A 16,796-nucleotide genomic window follows, 5' to 3' on the forward strand; every position below is an offset into this window, starting at 1 on the left:
CGATCAAAACAGCTTTGCTTTGGCAAAACGTCTTGTGCTGCGTGTTTGTTCTTTGGTGTCTGAGTGTAACTCCTGTTGTTTCTGAGACACCTGTGATTTGCTGGTCCCTGACAGCCATTACCTGCTCAAAGTCTCTGCCTTTCACACAACCCACCTGGTGGTACCCCCATTCCTTTCTCTGCCATTTCCAGAGCACTAAACGCCTCTCCGGGTCACACGGGTTAAGGCTGGCACTGATCCAGACACAGCCTGCAAGGAGGGCCAATTTTAGAAATCGTCTCCACCATTTGGGAATACCTACTGTGTGCCAGGTGCTTTGAATGGCTTCTTAATCTGCCCAACCACCCCACAGTTAGGCCTTTTGAAATTTATTTAACAGCAAGGCTAAGGAACTGGCCCAAGTCCACCCAAGTGAGAAGTGTTAGAAGTAACACTGGAACACAGATCCCTCAGCGGCCACAGCCAGCACACGTCCCACCACAGCAGGCTACCTCTCTCCAGATCACTTGCTCCAGGCCCACGGATTCTGAAGGGAGGGGCTTGGGGATGGCTGGGATTCAACACAGGCAGGCGGTTAACAGATGAGAGGTCAGTTTACCTGGCCCCAGAGCCCCCAGAGGTATTAGGCCCCAGGGTTGATCTCGAGCACTCACATTCTGACCAGCAACTCCTGCAGGCAGCCTGTCCCCTTTTTTTCAGATCTTGGACTCATCCTGTGGCCTCCACCTACCAGATCTCCCTTTGAGTTCATATATGTCAAGCATTCAATTTGCGTTAACTGTTGGTATTATTATTATTATTATTATTATTATTATGGGTGCTATCATAGCCTTATTTAAGGCTTGAGGACCTTTCCCTGTCCCCTCTCCCCACCTTTCCCCACTTTCTGGGACCTCTGAGAGAGCAGGAACCAAAGGAGACACAGATCCTCCATATTGTGATAAGCTCCTTGAGGGCAGAGCACTGTCTTACTCACCTTGTTTTCCCAGAGCCTTGAACCACAGTAGGTACACAGAAAATATTTGTTGAATAATCATATCCACGGCTGCTACTACTGAACTGCACTCAGCACTTCCCTTCATGACCGCCTTTAGTTGTGATAGGAACCATATAAAGGGGGTATTATTTTCCTCACAGATGAGGAAACAGAGGCTCTGAAAGATGTGCCAGGGACCACAGCTAAGTAGTGGAGCCAAGATTTAAAACCCAGCATTGCCTAACTCCAAGCTTGTGTTTCTTAACCTCCTCCCCCATCTTATACTCCCTGTTAATGTAATCAGTCAATGAATAATCAATCAATGAATGAATGGAGGAATCTCACATGCCTTCCACAGTCAGCTGCACCAGGCCTGACCCTCCCACAATCTCCTAGGACACTGGAGCTCTCTGCCCATCCTGTCCCCTCCCCTGATAGGCTTAGGGCAAAGCTTCTCCCAACAAGGCTTATTATTTCTCATCTTAGGAGAGAAGTCTCAGTTCAAAGGCATTTCAATTCCATTGGAGTCAAGGAACAGTTCTCACTTTGCCTCTCTGACCCCCTAATGCCCCCACCTCCTTCTCCGACTGGCACCAATAACACAAGATAAATCTTTCCTCAGAAATATAATAGTTGTTCTTCCTCTTCCCGTTGAAGCCTCTGCCAGGTAATTAGCATACGCTGACACCTTGATAGACGAAAAGAAAGGCATGAGATAATTCCCTTTTTCTTTAACCATTATAGTATGAAGCAGCCTTTCAATTTGCCAGTTACCCAATCCAGCATTCCTGAACGCAGCCCACCGTGTGACATGTTATTCTAGTTGATCCTACCATCTCTGGTATTCATCACCAACCCCAGGTCACACTTGAGAGCGCAAATTCTCTCTCTTCACATTGACACTTTCTCTGGTGGGAGGGGTAGTATGGGGGGAGGTGGTGTTCAGTTGGTCTGGAAGTTGTGGGGATGATGTGGTCATACTTGGTTGGGCGCCCCCGGCTGGCAGTATGAGGTCTTGCAAGGGCCACATACTTCCAGGGGCACCTTCAGAATCCCTCCTCACCTCTCTCTCCTACTGCCCAAAAGAAGCTGGCTTTTGACCAGGGCTCTGGGAATCCCTGCATTTGATACAGCAGGAGCCTCAGCTTGCAAGTGGTGGCTTTCTCTCTTCTTACCAAAACACACACATACACACACTGTCTTGAGCTCATGGGCCTTGCAGCTTGGGGTTGTGCCCAACCTCTTTAGAGGTACTCCATGGCCATACCTATGTGCTCACATATATATGATTTTCTCCTTGTCATTTTTGGGTGTGAGTGGTAGGGGAATGAATTCCTTCATGCACCTAATTCCTTCATTTTACAAATAATTTATTAAGCATCTAATATGTGCCAGGCACCATTCTAGGTATTGGAGAGAGAGAGATGAACAAGACAGGCCAGGGTCACAGCCTCATGGAGTTTATAATCCAGTTCAAGTAAGCATACAAGGAATTATTAATAAGACAGTAGAAGATATGATTTCAGATGGTGAGACATGCTTTCTAGGGAAACAGATGATGTGACAGGGAGGGAGTGGGAGAACTACCTGAAACATGGTGGCCAGAGAGGGCCTGAGACCTGAACTAAAAAGTGGATGAAGGCTCACAAGCTGGCTAGGTATGAGGTGGGGGGAAACATTCCTAGAAGTGGAAACATGTAACCACAACTCATAAACCAGTTTGAGAACCAGTCATCCTATAGTTGGGCCCATCACTTTGGAGGACCCTAAGTGTCTCATCTTGACATAGCTCTGACTCTCTCTAGCACTATGGAGGGTGCAGCAGAGTGGGATGAGCAGCTTGCTCCTCTACTTGGTGAGGGCAGAAGTAGCTGCCTGGGTCCACCGGTCAGCCAGGCCCTCTGCAAGGCTGGGGACCAGGCCCCACACCTCTGAACAGAAACCAAAAACCAGATCAACACTGTCATCCTGCCAATGGCTGCCCAAGGAAATCTCCAGCTCCCTATTCCTCAACCTTCTTTGACTCTGGGCAGGAGGCTCAGCTGCCCCAACATTTCCCTCCCCTGTTTGCCTATCTACTCTTTCTCTTGTCTGGGACAGGTTCCTGATACCCTCATTGGGCCCAGGGGCTGGGGGGTGGGGGGTGGGGTTTTTGCTCGGTCACCCAGGATTTGTGCTCTCTGTCCCTTGCCTGAGGATCACCATGATTCTCTCATCTAGCAGGTGGAGGCGGGGAGGAGGAGGTCCACTGGTGGTCAAATCATTCATCTTATGTCCAGGGGTCCCTGCATACCACCAGATCTCCAAACTACCCTACGGCCTTTCTGCCTACAGGCCTCTCACCAAACCCCAATATTTACTCTTGCTCCCCTTTTCCTCAATCCAGGATCCAGCCAGGCCCCGCTCTGAACAGCCTCCAACAGCTCAGCCCGCAATATTCTCTCCCCTCCCTGACCACCCACTGCATATATCGACTGAACTGTGCTTTCTGGCATTTGCTTCGACCTAGGCTGGCATTTGATTAGGTTCTGCCGCAGGTTCTCATCTCACTGGCCTGTCAGATCTCCCCAAATGATGGATTTTAATAATAATACTAACAGTACTACTACTATACTACTCCTACTACTACTACGAATACCAATACTAATGCTCCTTCATATATGGGAACCCACTAGACACTCATACATAGGGCTTCCATTTCTTTTATCTCTGTCTCCATAACCACCCCAGAAAGCAGAAAGTGGGGATGTAGAATCCTTCTCATTCTACAAATAAGGCAACTGAGGTTCAGATAGGCTTATATCAAAAACCTCTCAACCCAAGCTGCTTCCCCTTCCCCAACTGTGTCACAAGAACCACTGTTCATCAAGATGCCAGACCAAAAATGGGCCAACATCACTGGCTTTCATCCAGTCTCTCATCCTTTCTCTCACAGCTGGACAGTTCCCAAACTCTACAGACACCTAAGCCTCTCTCCAGACCACACCCTGCTTTCCAGCTCGGCCACCGTGGCCCATGCGAACTGTCCATCAGCCTTCCCTGGGGAAATTACCAAGTTCCCCCATACTGCCACCACTGTTGCCCCACCCCACCCCACCCATTGTGAACACCACACCACAGTGGTCTTTCTCTGATGCATACTCATTTATTTCTTCTTCATTCAACAAATAGTTATCAAGAGCTTACGATGTGCCATGCCACAGTTCTGTATGCTGGGCAAAGCAAGAAATAAGACAAAGCCCTTGCCTTCATGGACCTTATATTCCAGCGGGGAGGTGGAGGCCAATAAGAAATAATCCAAGTCAATATATAGTATCTAGAGAGTGGTAACTGTCATGGACAGAAAAAAGCAGAGGAGGGAAATATGGAGTGCTCAGGCAGGAGAGAGGCCTTTTACTCAAAAGATGAGGTGTTGGCGGGGGTGGGGTGGGGTGGGGGGTGGGGAAGCCCTCACTGAGCAGACATCTGAAGGAAGAAAGGAGTGACCTCACTGACACCTGGGGCTCTTCCAGGCAGATGGAACAGCAAGCACGAAATCCTCAGCTGGGACTGTGCTTGGCAAGTTCATGTTTTGAGAAAGTGCAAAGAGACCAGCAAGGCTAGAGGAGTAGGAGAAGAGGGAGAGATTTGGCAAGAGGCCATACCTTGCAGGGTTTGTAGGCCATTTAAAAAACTTTGGCTTTGACTCTGAGAATGATGTGAAGCCATTGGAGGGTTTGAGCAGAGAAGTGACACAATTTGATCTACATTTTAACGAGATCCCTCTAGCTCCTTCATGGAGAACTGATTGTAGGGGGACAAGGGGGGAATTAGGGAGACCAGTTAGGAGGCCACTGGAACAATGTGGGGAGAGACAATGATGGCTTGGACCAGGGTGGTGGCTGTGGAAGTGGTAAGAAGTGGTCAGACGCTGGATGATTTATGAAGGGAGAGATGACAATATCTGCTAATGAATTGGATGTGGAGAGCGAAAGAGAGAAGGCCAGAAAAAAAAGAGAGAGAGAGAGAGAGAGAGAGAGAGAGAGAGAGGAGTCCAGAATGATGCCAAGGATGACTACAGATTTGATCTTGTTGCTCCACTAATTCCCCATTGTTTTTAGGCTTGTTCAAACACCTTAACATGGATTATAAGGTCCTTCATGATCTGAACCTCCCACTCACCTCCCAATGCTGTGGTCTCATCTTCAGCAGAGTGAATAATATTACTGTTTAACAGTTATTGAATGTTTACCTTATGCCAGACCTGGGCTAAGCCCTTTATGGGTATCATTTCATTTACTGTGCACAACAATCCAATGAAATGGGCACTATTATTAACTCCTTATTAGGAATATACCCATTTTACAGAATAGGAAACTGAGGCACAGAGAGGTTAAATAACGTGACCAAGGTCATGCAGCTAGGAAACAGCAGACCAAAGATTTGAATCTAGGCATCTTATCCCAAAACTGTCTGTTCACCATCATGAGAAACTGATATTTCATTTCTATAACCAACCATGAGCTCATTCTCTTAACCTCTGTGCCTTCCAGCAGGCAGTTCCACATGCCTAGGACATTCTCTGACCCATCTGTCACACATCCTCACCCCACCCTCCACACCTCCGTCTAGCTAAACTGCCTTCTGCAGGGAAGACAGTTAGGGTAAAGTACCCCTGCTCTGAGCTCCCACAGCTGCCTGTGCTTGCTGTGTTAGAGCTCTGCCCACCCTGCCACCAAAGAGCCTGTGTAGGGATCTGATATTCTCTGCTACCCACAAGCTCTCTGTGCACGGAGGCCAGGTCTACCTGTCTCACCACTGTGTTCACAAGGCAGAAAACAGTGCTTGGTACCTAGGCATTCAGCAGTTATCTGCCGAGGGGTGGATGGGACAGAGTTCAGCTAGATCTGTGCCCCAATACTTTGCCCTCTCACAGTCCTTACACTGCTACCTACATAGTAGATAATAATAAAATAATAAGAATAGCATTTATTAAGTGCTTACTTTGTGCCAGGCACAGTACTAAGAACTTTACACCTGCGATCTCATTTTCATCTTCATTTTAATATTTTTTAATGTTTATGTTTGAGAGAGAGAGAGAGAGAGAGAGAGACAGAACATGAGTAGGGGAGGGGCAGAGAGAGAGAGGGAGACACAAAATCTGAAGCAGGCTCCAGGCTCTGAGCTGTCAGCACAGAGCCCAACACAGGACCCGAATCCACAAAACATGAGATCATGATCAGAACCAAAGTCGGATGCTTAACCGACTGAGCCACCCAGCTGCATTCTACAGATGAGGAAACTGTAGCTCTCCGAACTTAATTCCTCAGGGTCAAAATGTGGTCCTGGGATGCTAAACAAACAGTTGATGAATTGAACTGATGACACTGGTACTAACCTGTGCCTGCTTTCTCTGGATCCATAGCTCTCAGCAAAAGGCCAGGCACACAGTGGGCATGAGCTCAACCAGTGGGTGAGCAAATCTGCAGTTAAGCTTTCAGGCCAGCTAGGAAGGCTTCCTCCTCTCCCTGAGAGCTTCTGTCCCCTCATTCATCTCCCCCCTCACACCCTTAATAAAAGCCCTGGGAGTGACCGTTCGAAGGGTGTGATTTCCTCGGGAGAGCAGCAGCATTTACATAGGAACATTCAAACAGGAACAGAATACTTTCACGGGGGCATAGGCTCCAGAAGACAGCTGTGGATGCAGAGCTGTTGTTGGGCGAGGAGGGGGGTCAGAGGATGGGGAAATGATCCTTTATTTATTTCCCTCTTGGAGCCTTCACCTTTCATTAAAACAGCCTCCGGATGTAGGTGCAATCAAACATTCATTAGACAAGCAAGGTACATTAAAAAAAAAAAGCCAACTAAGAACACCCGAAAGTGCGCGCGCGTGCGCGCGCGCACACACACACACACACACACACACACACACACACACACACAGCAATAATCAATCTGCGAAAAGAAACCGGTCCTTCAGGCGAGAAAAGGAAGCCGTGTTCCTCCACACCGTGCTCCTTCGGCCGTGTGTCCGCTCCTAGTGACTGTGGCTCTGTCCCTCGTTCCCAAGTGTCTGCCCCGGTCACTGAGTTGACTGCCTGGGAGCTTGACCCTGGGATCTGGCACCTGCGTGCTGCAGGGCCAGAGGAGCAGGCCACCAGTCAGCCCGCCTAACACTAGGGTGTCCTTCCAGGCCCTCCCACTCTCCGCCTCGGCACGTTTGCCCACAGGACTGAATTCAGCACACACAGGGTTCTCACTTGCATCAGTTGGCACAACCCAACTCCAGGATCAGAGGTTGGCCCTGGCGTTCGTGCCCACAAGGCAGAGGGCATTTTTGCAAAGCCTGGTGGTTGGGGGAGTGGGGCGTGGAAGGAGATTGTTCCGTGAGACGTCGGCCCTCCTCCACCCCTCAATCACGACCAGCTTCCCGGAGGAGGGGACGGCGGCGAGGAAGTGGCTCGACAGATGGGGAGTGGGAGGCCCTTCCAGCATATGGGGCCGCGTGGGCGGAAGGAGTCTGGGACGGGAGAGGGGGAGGGGACACAGGGCTGCGGAGACCGTCCCCGGAGCAGGCACGCGCGCCGGAGTTGGGGTGGGCGTGTGAATGGGCCCGAGTGGGGAGGAGGTAACCCCCCCAAAGGTGGGGGCGGAAGACTAGGGGGCGGCCTTGGTTGCACTCACCCGGGAGCCAGCGGAGGGCGCAGCTAGCCGAGCGCCTTGCACAAGGGCTCCCCCTGATGGCGCCTCACGTGTCAGACACATTTTCAATTTTCTAATCAGTTTAACAATCCTCATCTAGACCCTCATAGGAGCCAGGCGCTGGGTTGAGATCTTTGGGGGATACTACTGGGCCCATTTTTCAGCCAAGTGGACGGAGGCCCAGCGAGATCACAGACCTAGAAGTGCGTGGTAAGAGCCAGGATTCCAACCCATGCGTTCATTTACTCAACAGTTATTAAGAAGTCCCTACTATGTGCTGGTGACACTGCAGTACGCAAGACCAACAGATCCCTGGCCTCATGGGGCTTATAGTCTGGGTGAGGAGACAGACAGCACACAAGTAAACAAATAAATGAGAAAAATAATTTCACTGCTGTGGAGGAAATAAACCAGGGTGTGGAGCTAGGCAGCAACTGTGCTCTCGGCTTCCCCCAGCCTGCCTCCCCCTCATTGCTCCCTGGGGGACTGGGATTTGTCAGCTTTGGCTTCAAGGCAGGCAGCAAAGGTGGCTCTGAGGGTGCAGCGAAGGTGGGGGAGGTGCAGCTTCCCAAGGCCACCCCCTCACATGTACCACCACCAGCACCTGCAGCCTCAGGCTTTCCCACTGTGGCCAACTGGCTGAATTATTTCCTTATCTCAACCCAATGAGTTTTTAATCTGTCTTTATACAGAAGCCTGACTGCCTGCGCGGGGATTATTACTGAGTTCTCTGCACATCGATCCTGCCTCTCCTGTCTGTTCTGACCAAGTGAGGCTCTGAGATGAAAGCAGGAGGGGTCTCTGCTCTGGAAAGATTTAGGAGAGCACCAGTGCTTGCTGGGGGCTGGGGCCTGCCAGATTTCAGGCACAGAGACTCAGGATTTCAGGAGTCCTGGCCTGCAAGGGGGTGGGGGTGGGGGCAGACAGGGTGTAGGGATTGGGGTATGAAGGGACGAAGCTCACCATTTGAGCTCAGGAGGCGGGGCTGTTCCAGCACTACCAGGTTACTGCCTGCTCAGGAAGATCCCCATAACAAGAGGAGAAATGAAAGGAGACAGTAGAGGCCAGGATGGCCTGGGGCGGGGACAGGCAATCAGGAGGACAGGGTTCTGGTCTCAGCTCTGCTCTTTACAAGCTGTGTGCTCTTGGGCAATTCTCTGTAAATGCTTCTGTAAAATGGAGGTGGTTCCTGAGGCTAATGAATGAGGTAGTATATGCACATGCTCTTCACACAGTTAAACACTCAATAATGTCAGCTATTGTTATTGATATCATTATCTGTAAAATGGGAGTAGGAATACTGGCTCTGCTTCCTGGGCAGATCTCTTGTGAAACTCAAATGGACAGAGGCGCCAGGCCCACGTGAGGATTATTGTTGATCACGGCTAGCTCACCAACGCTAATAAAGGTGTGAGGAGGCGTGAGGCAGACGCACTTACTCAGTCCCTCCCACACTGGGTCAGTGACAGACACAGTCTGACAGCAGTTTAGACATGCAGCCTACATACACCCTGCCCTGCCTTCACACCTGGCCTGATAGCAGGGAACGTGGGACAGAAGCTCCTACATGTGATTTTTCACCTGCCCCTGGTGCCACTGGATACTTGAGAGTGGCTTTTCAAGCACACAAATCTAAGCATCTCATTCACTGCCTTGGGACAATCTCCAAATGCACTATATGGCCCACGGTGAGTCTTCTGTTCCCACCTTGCCTCTCATCTCTTCTGCCCTCTGCACCCAAGCTCCTGGTGGCTCCTGTGGTATCCTGGGCCCCTTGTGCCTTTGCCTACACACATGCAGTTCCTTCCTCCTGGGACACTTTTCCCTTCAAAAATCTAACTCCTTGAGGACAGAGACTTGGTGTGTTGGTTCATCAAAAGTAGATGAGCCATAAATATTTGTCGAATTGAACTGAATCCACCCCCATTCTGGCTGGCTCTTTCTGGCCTCAGCTCGAACCTCATTTCTCAGGAAAGGCCTTTCCACTGTGGAGGCTGGGTGGAGCCTCTTGTTTCCCCTTCTGAAGCCTCCTGTACTTCCCCTGGGGAATATGCATGCTTGATATCCGTCTCTTTTGCAAGACTAAACTCCACAAGGTCGGGATAGCTCCCTCTTATTTACTGCTCTATCTTCAGCTACATAGTAGGTGCTCAAGATATATTTTGGATGAGTAAATAAATGAATGGATGTCACTGGGACTCCATGCCTTCTGTTTTAGAACCTCCCATTGACCTTCCTCCCTGTCTTCAGAGGAATGACTTCTGACATCTCAGGGCCAGGTCTTTGCTTTCCAACCCATCTTTTATTCCCTTCCTCCACAGCCATCCACTCCCAGGCCATGCCCTGCTAGGGCACTCCTCTGGCTGGGCCCTTTCAGGCTTGGTTGCCTATCCCTGATGAAGAGTTGTGCTTGCTCTGAGCTTCTGGAGGGCAGGCCAATCTGGGAAACCTGGGACCACCTCCTTTCCACCCTCCAAAGAACATAGCTCTGGGTGTGCAAACACCAGGAGGCCGGGCACCCCTTTCCCTCACCAGCCAGTCAGGCCTAGCAAATGCCGAGTCATTGCCAGCTGCTGCCTGTCTCTAGCTCCTCCAGCCTGCCGAGCTGCCAGGAGCAAACCCAGAAGAGGCGCCCCTGGCAGCATCTGAAGCCCTTCACACCTGAAGCCAAGGTGTTTCCTCTCCCTCTCTGCAGACTCCCACCTCTGCAAGGGTGGATAGAAGCCCTAGAACCAGGGATCAGATCCTGTCAGGGGAAGGGGACGGTACCAGTGCTGTACCATTCAGTGCCACCTTCCCACCCTACTCTCCACTGCCAAGGTCCTCTGAACACATGCTGACAACCCAGCCTCAGTTCCTCCATCGGGCCCTTTCTCTACCAAGGGGCTACCAAGGGAACATTTACAGGGCTGCGCCAAAGCTTCGGTGCCTGCAAATGCTGACTAATAATTAAGTCCCTACAAACTGCCTGTAGATAAGCATAATCCCTTGCATTTATACAGCCCTGAACACATTTCAAAGCTTTTTCACGTATATTATCTCATATGATCTCCCACAGTAATCCTATTGGGTAGTTACTGGAAGGGAAATTAATGTCCTTATTTTGTAGAGGAGAAAACCAAGACTCAGAGAGGGAAGAATCTTGTCTGAGGTCACACAGCCTGTGGGGGCCAAAACCAGGCCCCAGATACAGGTTCCTCTTAATTGTCCCCTTGCCCAGGACCCTGGAGTAGCTTATACAGCCACTCCTCTCAGCTCCTCTGCCTCGTCAGTCTCTCAACAGCAGCAGCAACAACAGTAGCTGTCAAGAACATATATACGACTTGAATTGTTTATCCCATTTAATTCCCAACACAACCTTATGATATTGGTAATATCGTTAGCCCCCATGTTACAGATGATGTAGCCGAAGCTCAGAGAATTTAAGTAACTTTCCTGGGGCCACAAAGCTTTTAACATCCATGAGGACAATGCTGGTCTGTTTGAACAATCTAAATTGAAGCCCATCCTTAAGCTCTCCCTGGCTTAACTGAGACTCCTCAGACCCTTAACTTCCAGAATCTCCTCCCCTGGAGTCTGGGATTCTTAGGGGTCTCTCTTCTCTATGGTTCTCTGCACTCCCAGATCACTCATTTATTCAGACATTCATTTGACAAACATTCATTGAAGCTTTCCTCCATGCCTGGCATTAGGAATACCACAGTGGGCAGTATCCCAATCTCCTGCTCTGCAGGAGCTAGCTCAGGCTCAAGAAGTCTGGGAAGGCTTCCTGGAGGAAAGGGAAACCAAAATGAATCTTGAAAGATGAGTACCTGTCAGGCAGCAGAGAAAGAAGGAAGGATGCTTCAAGCAGAAAGAGCCGAGGGCAAGAGAGAGTAGAACCTGTTCAGGGACCCCGTAGGTGAGACAGTTTGGCTGGAGGAGAGAGGAAAAATGAGGCTCGTACAGTGTTGAGAGGGGCATGTGGCAGGGCAGTGATCCGGTCAGAACTATGTTAAGGATGCTGTGGAGGCCATGTGGAGGATGGGTCTGGCACTGGGAATGTGGTCCACTCTTGTGCAAGATCTTTCCCAGTCACCTTTTGTCCTAGACCCTTGGAGCCAGCCCTGCAGGCTGTGGGAATATGGGAGGGCAGGCTTCTAGGGCACCCTTGGCTGCGCTTGGGGGAGACTTTGGAGGCCAGGGTAGGGGGATGGTTTGTGGATAGGGTAAGACGTGAGAGCCAAAGCTTCTCCACAGTGGTCCCCAAGGAGTACCCAGCTGAGAGCAAATAGAAGGGAGGGCATTTTAGACAATGGGAACAGCATTTGCAAAGGCCCAGGTGCAAAGAAAACAAGACCAACTGTGGAGCTAGAGTACTTCAACATGGCTAAAGTCAGGGGCTGGGCTGGGTGGGGTCACTACAGTGCAATACGAGAGAACTCAGGCCTTAATGGATAAGAGTCCAGAGGCCCTGCAGATGGTACACCTAGGTTCAAATCCCACCTCCTACTAGTTATGTGTGTCTGTGGGCAAATTACTTAATTTCTCTGTTTTTCTCATTTGTAAAATGGGATTGTGAGGATTATACAAAAGAACACACAAAGCACTTAGCATATAATAAATGCTCAATAAACACAACTTGTATTATGATCACTATCATTAATATTATTATTATTAACAGTTCCACAGTGGGAAATCTAAAGTGGAATACCACTTTGTAAGGAAGGAATCTCATTTTTAAAAGTAAAAACAAGCTGCAACGTGTGCTTATCTATAATCTCCACATTCACAGATATGTGTGAAATTTCATCTGCAACTGTTTTCTCAGGGTGTCATCGCATTCCAAATCAAATGACGATGTTGGATGCTGGATGCCCTCACAGGAACGATAGGGGCAGTACAGCATCTGGCAGCAGGTTCTAGGCTGGGAGCAGGTGCACAAGAGAGGAGGGGGCCTCTCTCAGTCACGGGGACAGGGGTGGGAACAAGTCCCATAGTTCTCAGCCAAGATGGTTGGAGCATTTTAGGGATTGGGAGTGGCTCTACCCTCCCCAGTTAAGAAAGGAGAATCAGCCAAGTTTTTCTGGAGTGAATGCAGTGAGCAAAGAGCTTGGGACACAGCCTCTGCCTCCACAAGTTTACAATCTTCTGGGTTATAAATTAATCCCTTAGAATCTGAATTGTTTCAACACGAGGATTAAGATTTTCAGGTGTTAGGGGCACCTGGGTGGCTCAGTCAGTTAAGCATCCAACTACTGATCTCAGCTCAGGTCATGATCTCATGGTTCATGGGATCCAGCCCCATGTTGGGCTCTTCACAGACAGCATGGAACCTGCTTGGGATCCTCTCCCTCGGCCCTTCCCCACTCGTGCTCGCTTGCTCTCTCTCCCAAAATAAATCAGTAAACTTAAAAAAGAAAAGAGTTTCAGGTGTTAACCATGAGACACACAGCTCCAACAATGGTGGAACAGGCAAGCCAGGATGGAGAAGGCTGTGCTCCAGAGTCCTACCTGCTTGGAGTCCCACCTCCAACCACGTAACTGGGAGCCTTAGACAAACTGAGTTTTGGTTTTCTTGCTATACAGCTGGACCTACCTCAAGGGTTGTATAAGGCTCAGTGAAATAATGTATGTAGAGTGCTTGACACAGAGCCTGGTATGTGATTGGGGCTCAAAAACTAGTAGTGTTCATTGCTGATAGGATGTCCGTCCCCTTCTGAAAAACTTGATGGCCATTCTCACAAGTCCATACGGGGAAGTGAGAGTCAAGGGCTTCCTCCCTGGGAATGACAAATGTCTTGATCCGACTGCTATCCCTTTAGGCAATGGCAGGTGGGGGTCTAGGCCCAGAAAGACCACTGTGCCCATGAGGGGATGGGGCAGAGTGAGGTCTGCATCGGAGTGCTGGTATATGGTCTTGGTAGAGACAGGGAAAAAGACCAATCATTTTCTGGGCCTTCTGAAATTCAGAAACATGAAGTTTTAAAAAACAGCACATACACAAAGAAATGGTTTTTTTGCAGCTGTTTTGGTATTTGGGGAGTAATTTACCAACTTCAAGTTCAACTTAATGAATTTGGGGGTAGGCAGCTTCCATGGGATTTCTGCTTCCTAGTAATCTGCGGTTGCCCAGACGGCAAAGAGGGCCGAGCCAGTGGTCGGTGGGGAGCATTAACAGTAACACGTTGTATATTTGTCATCAGAATGGAGCCCCCGGGCACAGGGGTAGTACCCATGGCTGCTCAATGGTGTATTTGTCATGTGGCCACTGACACAATCAATTGACCCCCTTACACACCGGTGTTTATTAGCCATTGTATAAATATTTCACCCCTCCCCGGCTGACACATAATCTCTTCTTTGCTGCCTCTGACAAATGAACATTTCTCTGTAGACTCTTAAATGAGTATGTGTCACAGCTATGTCACTGATTAATTTTTTTTACCACCACGAACAACGATGCATAGAAATGTAACTTATATTCATTTCCCGGCTTGAGCCCAGCTGTCTAAAAAATTCCACCAGCAGCTACAACTGACAGACAGCTATCCCAGCACTTGGGCGTGCCGACATGTGGTTGTGTGAGTGCCAGCTTGTTAATTACGGGCTTTTTCTTCCGGCCTGGCTGCCGAGTAACCAGCCACAAGGACCTTAATCACTGTTGGGGCCGGGAAGGGCCTGTTTCAGAAGGCTCCAGGGGCTGGCTCCCCAACCCAGCCTAACCACACATATTTTTTTTCCTCCAAACGTTGGCCACCTTTTCCTCTTGGCCTTGGTTTGGGAGCACCTCTGAAGGCACCCTGCTAACACTCTTTGCCACCTTAGACTCTTTACTCACTGATCTATTAGATCCTGAGGGTGAGGACTGGGTCTTCTTTGCTAAGAACAAGTGGATGCTCCAGAACTATTTGCTGACAGTAAAGCAGCTAAGGTGCAATTGTTGACCAATGTACCAGCCAATTGTTCATTTCATCTTTTCAGTGAATGTTCTTGGAGCGCCTACTATGCAGGCCTATCAATCTGGGGCCAGAGGAAAAAGTGACCATTGTTTGGAGAAATGAGTATGTGGTTAGACTGGGGTGGGAAGCCACCCCCTGGAGCCCTCCAAAGTTGGCCCTTCCTGGGCCCAATAGTAACTAAGTTCCCTGTGGCTCGTTCCTTGGCAGCTAGGCCAAAATGAAGTTTAGGTTCTAGTGGTGGAGAACTAGAGGTTCTTGGGGTACACGCACTATTTGTACCCTGGTTTGTAGCTGAGGAAACTAAAGAACAATTCTTGCCATTAGAGTTCGGTTAAGAACTTGTGTCATCTTGCCCCAGACCCTGCAAACCCTTTTCTATCATCTGCCCTGACCCCATTTTCCTTCTGGGCTGCCTCAGTTTCTCCTCCACTACAGCTCCCCTCCCCTCCCTTCCTTTCTTCTCCTTCACATTTGTCTCTTCCTGGCAGATTCTCGAGTCACCTTGGGCTTCAGAGCCGACTCAGCATCCCTGCCCCCACCCCGACCCTGTCCATCTGCTGCTTCCCCCTCCCCACCCAGCTACCCACTGGCATAGGACTGAGCCTTCAGCAGGTGTCTAGGCTGCCCCTACGCCACCCCCTACCTCCATGCACCTGTGTCCCATACACCTGTGTCCCTTCCCTGATGTCATATAACCACTGGCTGGGAGCCAAGTGCATGACACCTGGGGACACTTCCAGTATATTAACTAGTTCACACCATCTCTGCCATTGCCCACAAGGCTCTCAAGAGACTGACCCAAGAAATAGAGAACCTTCCCCCTGCACATTCAGGGAACTGATACTCCCTAATGCCATGTTCAGGGAGTCCACCTGAATCAGTTAATACCACTGATGTGGTGAGACAGCATGGAATGGGAGTCTGTCTGCATCCCAGTTCCTCTGCTTACCCACTCTGTGTCCTTGGGAAAGTCGCTCATTTTCTCCTTGTCTCATGCACTGGGGATGCCAGGAGCTACTTCACAGGACTGCTGGGAAGGTAAAAAGAGCTCACGTGGAATAGCACCCAGCATGGTACCTGACACATCGTAGGTATACAGTAAATGGTAGTGTCTTTCTTTCTAAAGAAAGAACTTTCAAGACTCTGTCCCATCTTGACCAGTATCTCCCAGTGAGAGAAGAAAAGCTGGCTGAATCTGTCTCCCGAGACACATGCATGATATCTCCACCCATGTCAAACCTAGGACGTGGCCCTCTGAGACCCCATGTACCAGGCAGCACTGCCCTCTTCTTCCCTCCTGGCCTGAGTGGTGTGGGAGGAGGGGCAGCTCTACAGGAAATAGATAAAACTGCTAGGGGTGGGTCTGCCCAGAAAATCTGCTCTCACCTTCAATAAGCATCATCCACAATGACAGCCACATATGAACATTCAGTACATGCAGCACTGAATAAAGTACATGTTTATGTGCATTATCTCATTGAAAAGATACAAAAACCCTCTGAGTTAGGTATGACTGACCTCATTCTACTGGTGAAGAAATTGAGATCCAAAGAGCTTAAGGAAACTACCAAAGGTCACGCAGAACCAGGACTTAATTGAACTTGGGTCTGTCTCCTTCCCAATTACGGGCTCTTAACTACCACCATATGTTACCTCCCCCAAACCTCCTTCCCCACTACACTTACCAAGCTCCTAGGGCATGCTCCAGGGAGCAGGCAGCACCTGCTCTATGATGTCATCCAGGGCTTGTGCTATGACGTCAAGGACCCAGTGTGCCTGCCCAGCCCCACCTGTGGGGACTTAGTGGCATTAAGGTCAGAGAAAAGAGAAGCCTAGATGACACAGAGCTGGGTTGGGACCAGCTGGGGAGGGGGCTGATGCAAGAAAGGGCCCACACAACTAGCTTCAGTTGGAGGCTTGGCTGTGCCATCCCCCATACATTTCCTTGTTCGAAATGGAGCGTGGAGCCCCGGAAATCAGGACAAAAGCACCACCCACAGCTCTGGTCTCGATGACTCAGATTCCACCTCCCACAGCCTCCTCCTGTGTGTGTTTCTGAATGTGTGTGTACCCGAGCATGTGCCCTGCCAGTGCGTGAGGCTGTCAGCTGTGCACGCGTGTATGCACATGCATGCACAAGGATGAGTCCCCATGTGCACATGCCAGAACTCTGCCCATCTGCATACCTGTCTTAAAGC

General features: G+C 49.8%; 1 long non-coding RNA gene across 4 annotated transcripts in view; it reads right to left on the minus strand.

Moving 5' to 3' along the window:
• LOC132681438 (uncharacterized) overlaps nt 1-16,796 on the minus strand; it is a 58,158-nt gene extending 41,362 nt beyond the window's left edge. For 3 of the 4 annotated variants that reach the window (XR_009611063.2, XR_009611062.2, XR_009611061.2), the window contains exon 1: nt 15,548-16,796. This is a non-coding gene — a long non-coding RNA (uncharacterized LOC132681438). The remainder of the gene's footprint in view (nt 1-15,547) is intronic. The other variant, XR_009611064.2, reaches the window with a different exon arrangement.

Source organism: Panthera onca, chromosome A1 (assembly GCF_046562875.1).
Source record: "Panthera onca isolate mPanOnc1 chromosome A1, mPanOnc1 haplotype 2, whole genome shotgun sequence".
In the NCBI taxonomy this organism is placed as follows: domain Eukaryota; kingdom Metazoa; phylum Chordata; class Mammalia; order Carnivora; family Felidae; genus Panthera; species Panthera onca.